The 7,388-nt window shown below is 38.8% G+C and overlaps 1 protein-coding gene across 1 annotated transcript in view; it reads right to left on the bottom strand.

Annotated features, from left to right (window-relative positions):
- The window catches only part of LINGO2 (leucine rich repeat and Ig domain containing 2), an 880,510-nt gene extending 876,717 nt beyond the window's left edge, over window positions 1–3,793 (bottom strand). Inside the window, exon 1 of the mRNA XM_019517028.1 lies at window positions 3,661–3,793. The gene's annotated coding sequence lies outside the window, so the exon portion shown is untranslated. The remainder of the gene's footprint in view (window positions 1–3,660) is intronic.
- Between the last annotated feature and the right edge of the window lie 3,595 nt (window positions 3,794–7,388).

Here is a 7,388-nt window from a genome sequence, read left to right as displayed (position 1 = left end):
CCTCCCAATATATTTGAAAAAGGACTTTTTGTTATCCTTAATCTTGGACGCTAATCCGAGCTCCATGTCCGCCTTGGCCTTCCTAACAGCTCGCCTACAGGCCCGAGCTGAGGAGGTATACTTGATCAGAAAGCTCTCTTTTGCTGAACTGAAGTCATTAGTAAAAGTGTTAAACAGCACCAGGCCCAGAACAGACTTCTGTGGAGTCCTCCTACTTGAAGCATCCTCATGCTGATCCATTTGTAGTTACTCTTTACTAGCAGTTACATAGCCAATTACTTATCCACCTAAAAGTTACTCTGTCTTGACCTACATTTTTCCAGTTTACTTACAACAATATATTATGAGGTCCTGCATCAAAATAGCTTCAATAAGTCTGCATCAAAAGCCTTAGTAAGTTCAAATATATTTTGTCCATTACATTCTCCTTATCTAAACTGTCCTGAAAAAAAGGAAATAAAGTTGGTTTGCCATAATTTGTTTTCAACAAATTCCTTCTTCCTTCAGTTGCTTACAAGTTGATTGTTTTAAAAACTTCTCAGGTACTGACGTCAGTCAGTAATTCCCCAGGTCTTCTTTTCCCCACTTTTTAGAGATGGGCATTATGTCAGCTTTCTCCAGTTGTCTAGGACCTGACCTGACTCCATAACTGATAGCTCTTCAGTTAATTCCTTCAACATTTTAGGATTAAATGTTATTTGGCCCTGCTGGCTTAAATTTATTCAAATTGTCATGAAGTATCTGACAAGCTCTTTACTTATCATGACCTGTAACTCTTCCTCTTCTTTGTTTACATCATTTTTGGATAGAAGATATTAAACAAAGAATGACCTCAGGATTAGAGATGCAGGACTAGAAATAAAGATGGTGTTCAGACAGGAACTTATAGATATACAAGACACACTGTGCCAAGCTAACCCTGTATTCTTTATTTAAAACTTAATAACTTTTTAGACAAGGGGAAAGTAACAGATCATGTATTTCAGGAAAGCATTTGACTCAGTACCACATGAGAAATATAGTTAAAACGGTGCTTAACCCTAGTTTAAACTTCAGATAAACTGAGTGTACTGCAAGTATTGTCAGAAAGATAATTATTTGGCTGAAGTGGAAGAAATGATGCTTTGTGCTAAGAAAAAAATAGCCTAAAGGGAAGCTACTAGAGGAGCTCCTAATGAGTTGCATTTAATGTTTGATATTTTCTTTAATGACCATGGCACCAAAAGTAAGTGTGTCCAGAGAAGGATCAGAATATTGTTGAGAGAGAACTGGATGACCTTGAAAATGAGAATAAACTGATATGGAATTAATTAAAATATTTTAAAAGAAAAACAACAAAAAACCCACAATCTTAGGACCCAATAATGAGACTTTTTCTCTAAAGTGGGAACAGCTAGAAATGAAAAAGGAGGCAGAAGATTAGCCTATCGTAAACTGAATAGGAGCCATCAGTGTAACTGGATGGTGAAAAAGACAAGGAGGCATGTCCCATTGAAATAGAGAAAGAAGTATTAATGCTATTGTGCAAGATAACTCATCTAGAATATTTGTGCAATTCAGGCTACCTATGATTAAGAAAGCCTAATTCAAACTAGAAATAGGCAGAGAAAAGTGTTATTACGATAATCTATGGAACAGAGAATCTGTCCTATGAGAAGAGACTAAAAGAGCCTGGCCTGTTTAACCTACCAAAAACGAAGGCTTAAAAAGGATATGATGACTGCCTACAAACACATCAGGAGGGCAGGCACCAGAGAAGGAAAAGACCAATGATAGCTTAATGCCAATATTGACACAAGAAAAAATGGATAGAAACCAGCTATGAATAAAATGAATGCATAAATTAAAAGAATTATAACCATCAAAGGAATAAGGTTCTAGACAAGCCTTCAGTTCCCCTTTCTCCCCTGCCAACCAGTTACTCCTAACTAGTTTTAGTTTAGATTTTGGTTACTTTATCAATGGGGTTATAAGACAGTTATGCCTGCAATAGTGAGCGGGTACAGAATTTAAGGATTTGCAGTTGGGTGGGTGCTCTGTCATTTTTCCTCTGAGGATAAAATAACAGACCAGGGTATGTAACGCTATTCAGTGGTGTTACATGAGGGCAGTGAGGCAAGGCAGGGATTTAAAAGATTAAGAGTTTACACAGCGATGTAATTGCCGTGGATGGAGATCTAATTCTCTTTACAGATAGAAGTTGCTTCACAAAATTCCAGTTTGTGACAAATTTTAAAAGAGAGTTAATTATGTCAGAGGTTTCTGCTACCAAATCTGGAGTCTACTCATTCAGAATTGGGACAGGAACACATGTACAGGATATATATATATAAAGTCTGAGAATCAGAGCACAATGGTGTGAGTAACTAATTTTCAAGACCAAAGGAAGGTTCATGTGTGCTGGCATAGCATCTGCTAACACAGTATTGTGGGTGAGCCCAAAAGTGTGAAAGTCAGTTTACCTCAATGGAGTGAGTATTCGGAGTTGTGTGGAGCAGGCAGACCACGAACTGGGAGCAGACAATGCTCCTCATGTACACTTTGGCATCCAAGGAGCAGCCTTTGGATTTAATTATCATATACACGGATATCTGTAAAAGGGTTAATTTGCTCAAGACAAAGAAATTTAGGGTAAGCATAGGACATTAGCCCAAGGAAAATGATGAATAAGCCTGGAATGCTGCAGTGAGGGTATGTTGGTTCTGTGGGTAGATAAAATAGCAGCTAAATTCCTTCACGGGTGAGAAGGCTTGGTTCTGTCCCACCAAAACAATACCTTGTTAGGTACCCAAGTTATTCTAAAGGCATACTTTACAGCAGCAGATGTTACCAGCCAATGCCCAAGAGGAAACTATTAACTGTTTGGAATCCCAAATTAGGGAAGGAAGAATAGGTAAGCTAAATGCTGGCTTCTCTTTCTGGCATGCATCCAGTGAAGGCATCTATTCCACAGGTTTCCTGGTTCTTAAGCTGGAAATAGACTTGGGAGAAGTCACCTGGAAATAGGGCTGAGGTTCATAGCATATGGTAGAATAAGGAGACAACCATCATTGCTCATCACCAAACCTTTATATGAGGTGAGTTAAGGAGGATACCAACAGATGGGGAGATTTGCAAGACTGACAGTAACCTTCAAACAATCTAAACAAAGATGGAAAGACAACCGAAACGGTACAATTTATTGCTGGATAGCTTGCACTTGAACTAATCAAGTTGCCGCCTAGTTAAACAAAATGCCTCACAGTTTGCTTTTCTTCCTGCCTGCTGGGTGAAATACAAGGGTAGAAAGGCCCAAGCAACTAAAATGCCAGGTCAAGGCTTTCAAGATGTTAGGACGTATTTGGGTCATATTTTTGACAAAGGTTAACAACAAACTCCCTTTTACACATCTACATTTCAATCAGCTGCCTAAATGGAAGCTGAGTTCTTTTGAAAATCTGGTCCTTATACCACAGGGATACGGTTGTCATTGTTAGGGGAAAAATAAATGAAGAATAGGTTAGTGTTTTCTTTCCTTGCTGTAGGTATTTAAATGTGTGTAGCTCTTCTTAGAGCAGGGAAAGATATTAAACAACAAGCTTTGTCACTCACAGAACACTAGTAAGCAGCTGTGTTCAAAACATCCTGTCTCAAACATCATACCAGCAAGCGTCTATTTACCTTAACTCCTTCTTCCTCATCAACATTCAAAATCCTTGTAGAAGCATGCACAAAAACTCACCGTCAGCACTGCAGATGCCTGACTTCAACTTCAAAGTCACACAATTTAAACCCCATGCCAAACCATCTGGGGTCTGTCCAAAAAAAGGCAAAAAATAAAAGATTCATGAAAAAGCAAAAAACATATGCTAGACTGGCCATTGGATCCTTTCATCAACTGTTCCCTCATTTAAATAGTAGAGGAATCCCAGTACTCATAACTGCTTACCAATGCAGGCAAGGTGTTTCACTGTCTGACCATTCTTCCTTCGAGAAAACATATGTTGCCACTTAATAGTCTTGCAGTGGTTTATTCTTCACTTAAGTGACTAACTACTTGATTAATTCTGTCAGCCAGTGTAATGGAAACCTTGCAGTGGTTTTGTTTGTTCATTTAAACTGAGAGGAAGAATTTTAATCATCTCTGTAACAATGTGACTGCTGCCCCCTTTAATGTTTGCTGGGCTATGGGGCATGTTAAATCTTGTTCCATGATGTGGCCCTTTGGGTTCTGGAAGTTCAAGAGCAGTCTACTGAAAGCCACTGGGGAGAATGGGTTTCATAGAGTTCATCATTGGGAAGCCCAGACTAAAAGACAGAGCCCTGCAAAAAAGAACTGTGGAGACCTCTAACACAGGGGAAAGACAAGGAAAACTAGATGCTCATTTTTTCTGATAAAAGATTCCATTCTATCTGACCATACAGCTGTATCTCCATACAGCTATAGTCTCATCAGTCATATTTCTATATAAATTTTGTATGCATAGAAAATGCATTGTAAATTGAGTTCTAGGAAATTTAATACTCTCATCTCAAATGCAATTGTTGGGTGCTAATATTTGCAGATTGAACCCTATTTCTGTGAGAAAGTGAATTAACTGAAACAGCACACTTCAGTTAATACTAGAAAGCAGTTTAATAAGCTAGACAAAATGTTAATACATGAGAGAAGAAAGTCAAGATTTTAAGATGAACAATCAGTAAAGTGTTGTTGATTGTTAAATAAAGTTTTTTTTTAAAAACTCATAATTGTCCATTGTGTCTGTAAATATTACAAAATATTTCCAGCTACAAAGTAGATCCAGCTACGTCCCTGACCAGCACTAGGGATTCTATAATCTTGAACTTCTCTTCAGAGATTGATGAAAATATGCCCGTCAGTGGGTATTCTGTCTTACGGCTGCATAATTTCCAAGGTGGTTTTGTGAATAGCTGCCTGATTGCCATGAGAACAGTCTAATTGAAAAAAGCTCAAAGGAAATGAATAGAGCGCATAAAATCTGCGAGTCTCAGCAGGGCAAAAGAAGGGTGAAAGCATGTAATTCCTCAACACAGCTTCAAGCATTCAGAATATTTTACTGTTGGGTATTTGCAACTAGCTTTTAAGTCCAGAATTTTTAAGTTTTTGCAGTGAATAGAAATGGCAGGAGTCTGTGTGAGACATTAAACTACATCTTGAAAAGAAAGAGTGTGCTGCTGACAAACAACATTAATCGGACAGAACTGTGTGGTAGGGAACAAAATCCTGGTTCTTCAGTATAAAAACTAAATTCCTAACAGTTGAGGTAAACAAAATTGAGTGTCTATCTTCAGTAAATCCCTTACGCTCCGTGGGCTTAATCTCTCAAAGTACTGAGTGGGAGTGGAGAGAACATAACTAGGAATAGCTATGTCTTTTTTAAAGCCAAGAAATACAGATATCACATATATCACCATTAAATTATAACTTCTTAGATATATCAGTAGATGGCGGAAAGGGATCCAGGGATTTGGTTCAGGCCCTTCTGTGTAAAGCCCATCTGCTTGCATATTTTAGTCAACAAACAAAATTTCTTGGGAGTCTTTGTAAAATGCATATGTACTGAAATATTCCTTATGTCTCATGAAGATTTGCTAAGCTCAAAGTCTCCTGATGCTATGCATGCATATATTGAAAATCCATTAAATGAAAGAACTATCAAAATATAAATTGTTCACAACTGAGCACTATAGAATAAGTATGATGCATTAAATACAGAATTGAGTCAGGTAGTCACAGAACCACACAGTCTTACCAGGCCCTTTCAAATATGGCTATCTTATATAAAAGTTTTAAACAAAACATCATTCACAAGAGAAATGTAACAAAGGATCAGATTCTGCCATTCTTCCTAACATTTGATTAGGAACTTACTCTAGGAGCCGTTTCAATAATTTTTAATCTGTTGATTACATTGGAAAGGGTTCACTCACAAAATGTAACAATATCTTTCCTTTTTTAAAAGGGAATGTTGCTCTGAAAAACCTCCAAGATAAAATTTGACGCAAAAACTGAGGTAAAAATGGGATTAATGTTTCTTTTTTTAAAAATCCTAATGTTTCAGTCTTACTTGTTGATATAAGAGTACCTGTAATCATAAGATATGGGTTTTTCTGAACTCCAACTTTCCAAAAGCAATTTTTGTCATTATACAAAACATTTTGCTATGTCATGAATTCATGTCATAGAATATTTTCCAAGTTCATTTGTTAATAAATAAAAATGACTTTTTTAATATTTTCAAAGGACTGCAAAATGGCAATAATTTTCATAACCTAATTCATAATCCTGTTAATTGTGTTGCAAATTAACTGTTTTTTTTGCCAACAATCGTGGTGCCCTTTTAATCACTTAAAAATTCTTGTTTGCCCACATTTACTTAGCAGAGCATTACAACTGCTATGGGAAGGCCAAGGCAGAGATGGAACTAAGGTTAGGGACCAGAATTAGGGATAAACAAAAAGTCTGTTTTTCAAATACATAGGGAGTAAGAAGAAGGCACAGGGTAACATGGGACCCCTACAGGACAGGCTTGGAAATCTGGTGACTGCAGCAAAAGAAAAAGCTGACCTTCCACCACTAGGATTACACACGGACCCAGGGGAGGCACTGCCATGCCTAGGATCAGGGACGACCTAGTTAGGGAACTTTTGGAGGGGATGGATGTGTTTAAATAAGCAGGTCCAGATATTCTTCATCTGAGGGTGCTGAAGGAATTGGCAGGGGTCATAGCAGGGCCCCTGGCATGGCTTTGTGAGCACTCGTGGAGCTCTGGCTAGGTTCCAGAGGATTGAAAAAGGGCCCATGTGGTCCCCATTTACAAGAAGGGGAGAAAGGAGGATCACAGCAATTATAGGCCCATCAGTCTTACCTCAGTCCTTGGGAAGACCTTTGAGAAAATTATCAAGGAGCACATCTGCAAGAGCCCAGCAGGGGAGATAATACTTGGGGTAACCAACACGGGTTCACTGAGAGCAGATCCTGCCTGACTAACCTGGTTTCCTTTTATGATCAGGTCTCACAGTCCCTGGATGAGGGCGTCAAGGTGGATGTCATATTCCTGGACTTTAAGAAGGCCTTTGACACTATTTCTCACCACATTCTCTCAAAAAAACTAGGTGATTGCAGCATTGATGCCTACATAGTCAGTCAGATGGGTGGCAAATTGGCTAGATGGTCGCACACAGAGAGTGGTGGTGAATGGGTCATTTTCGACCTGGAGGGATGTGGTCAGTGGATTCCCCCAGGGCTCGGTCCTGGGGCCTATACTGTTCAACAACTTTATCAGTGATCTGGATGTGGGTGTGGAAAGCACGCCGTCCAAATACTGGTGATACCAAGATGTGGGGTGAGGTGGGCACGCTGGAGGGGAGGGACAGAATCCAGCTAG

The sequence above is a fragment of the Gavialis gangeticus genome, unplaced genomic scaffold (assembly GCF_001723915.1).
Source record: "Gavialis gangeticus isolate Ggan-Ray unplaced genomic scaffold, GavGan_comp1, whole genome shotgun sequence".
In the NCBI taxonomy this organism is placed as follows: Eukaryota; Metazoa; Chordata; order Crocodylia; family Gavialidae; genus Gavialis; species Gavialis gangeticus.
Note: the sequence above shows the minus strand (reverse complement) of the source record. Positions and strands in the feature narration are given on the sequence as shown.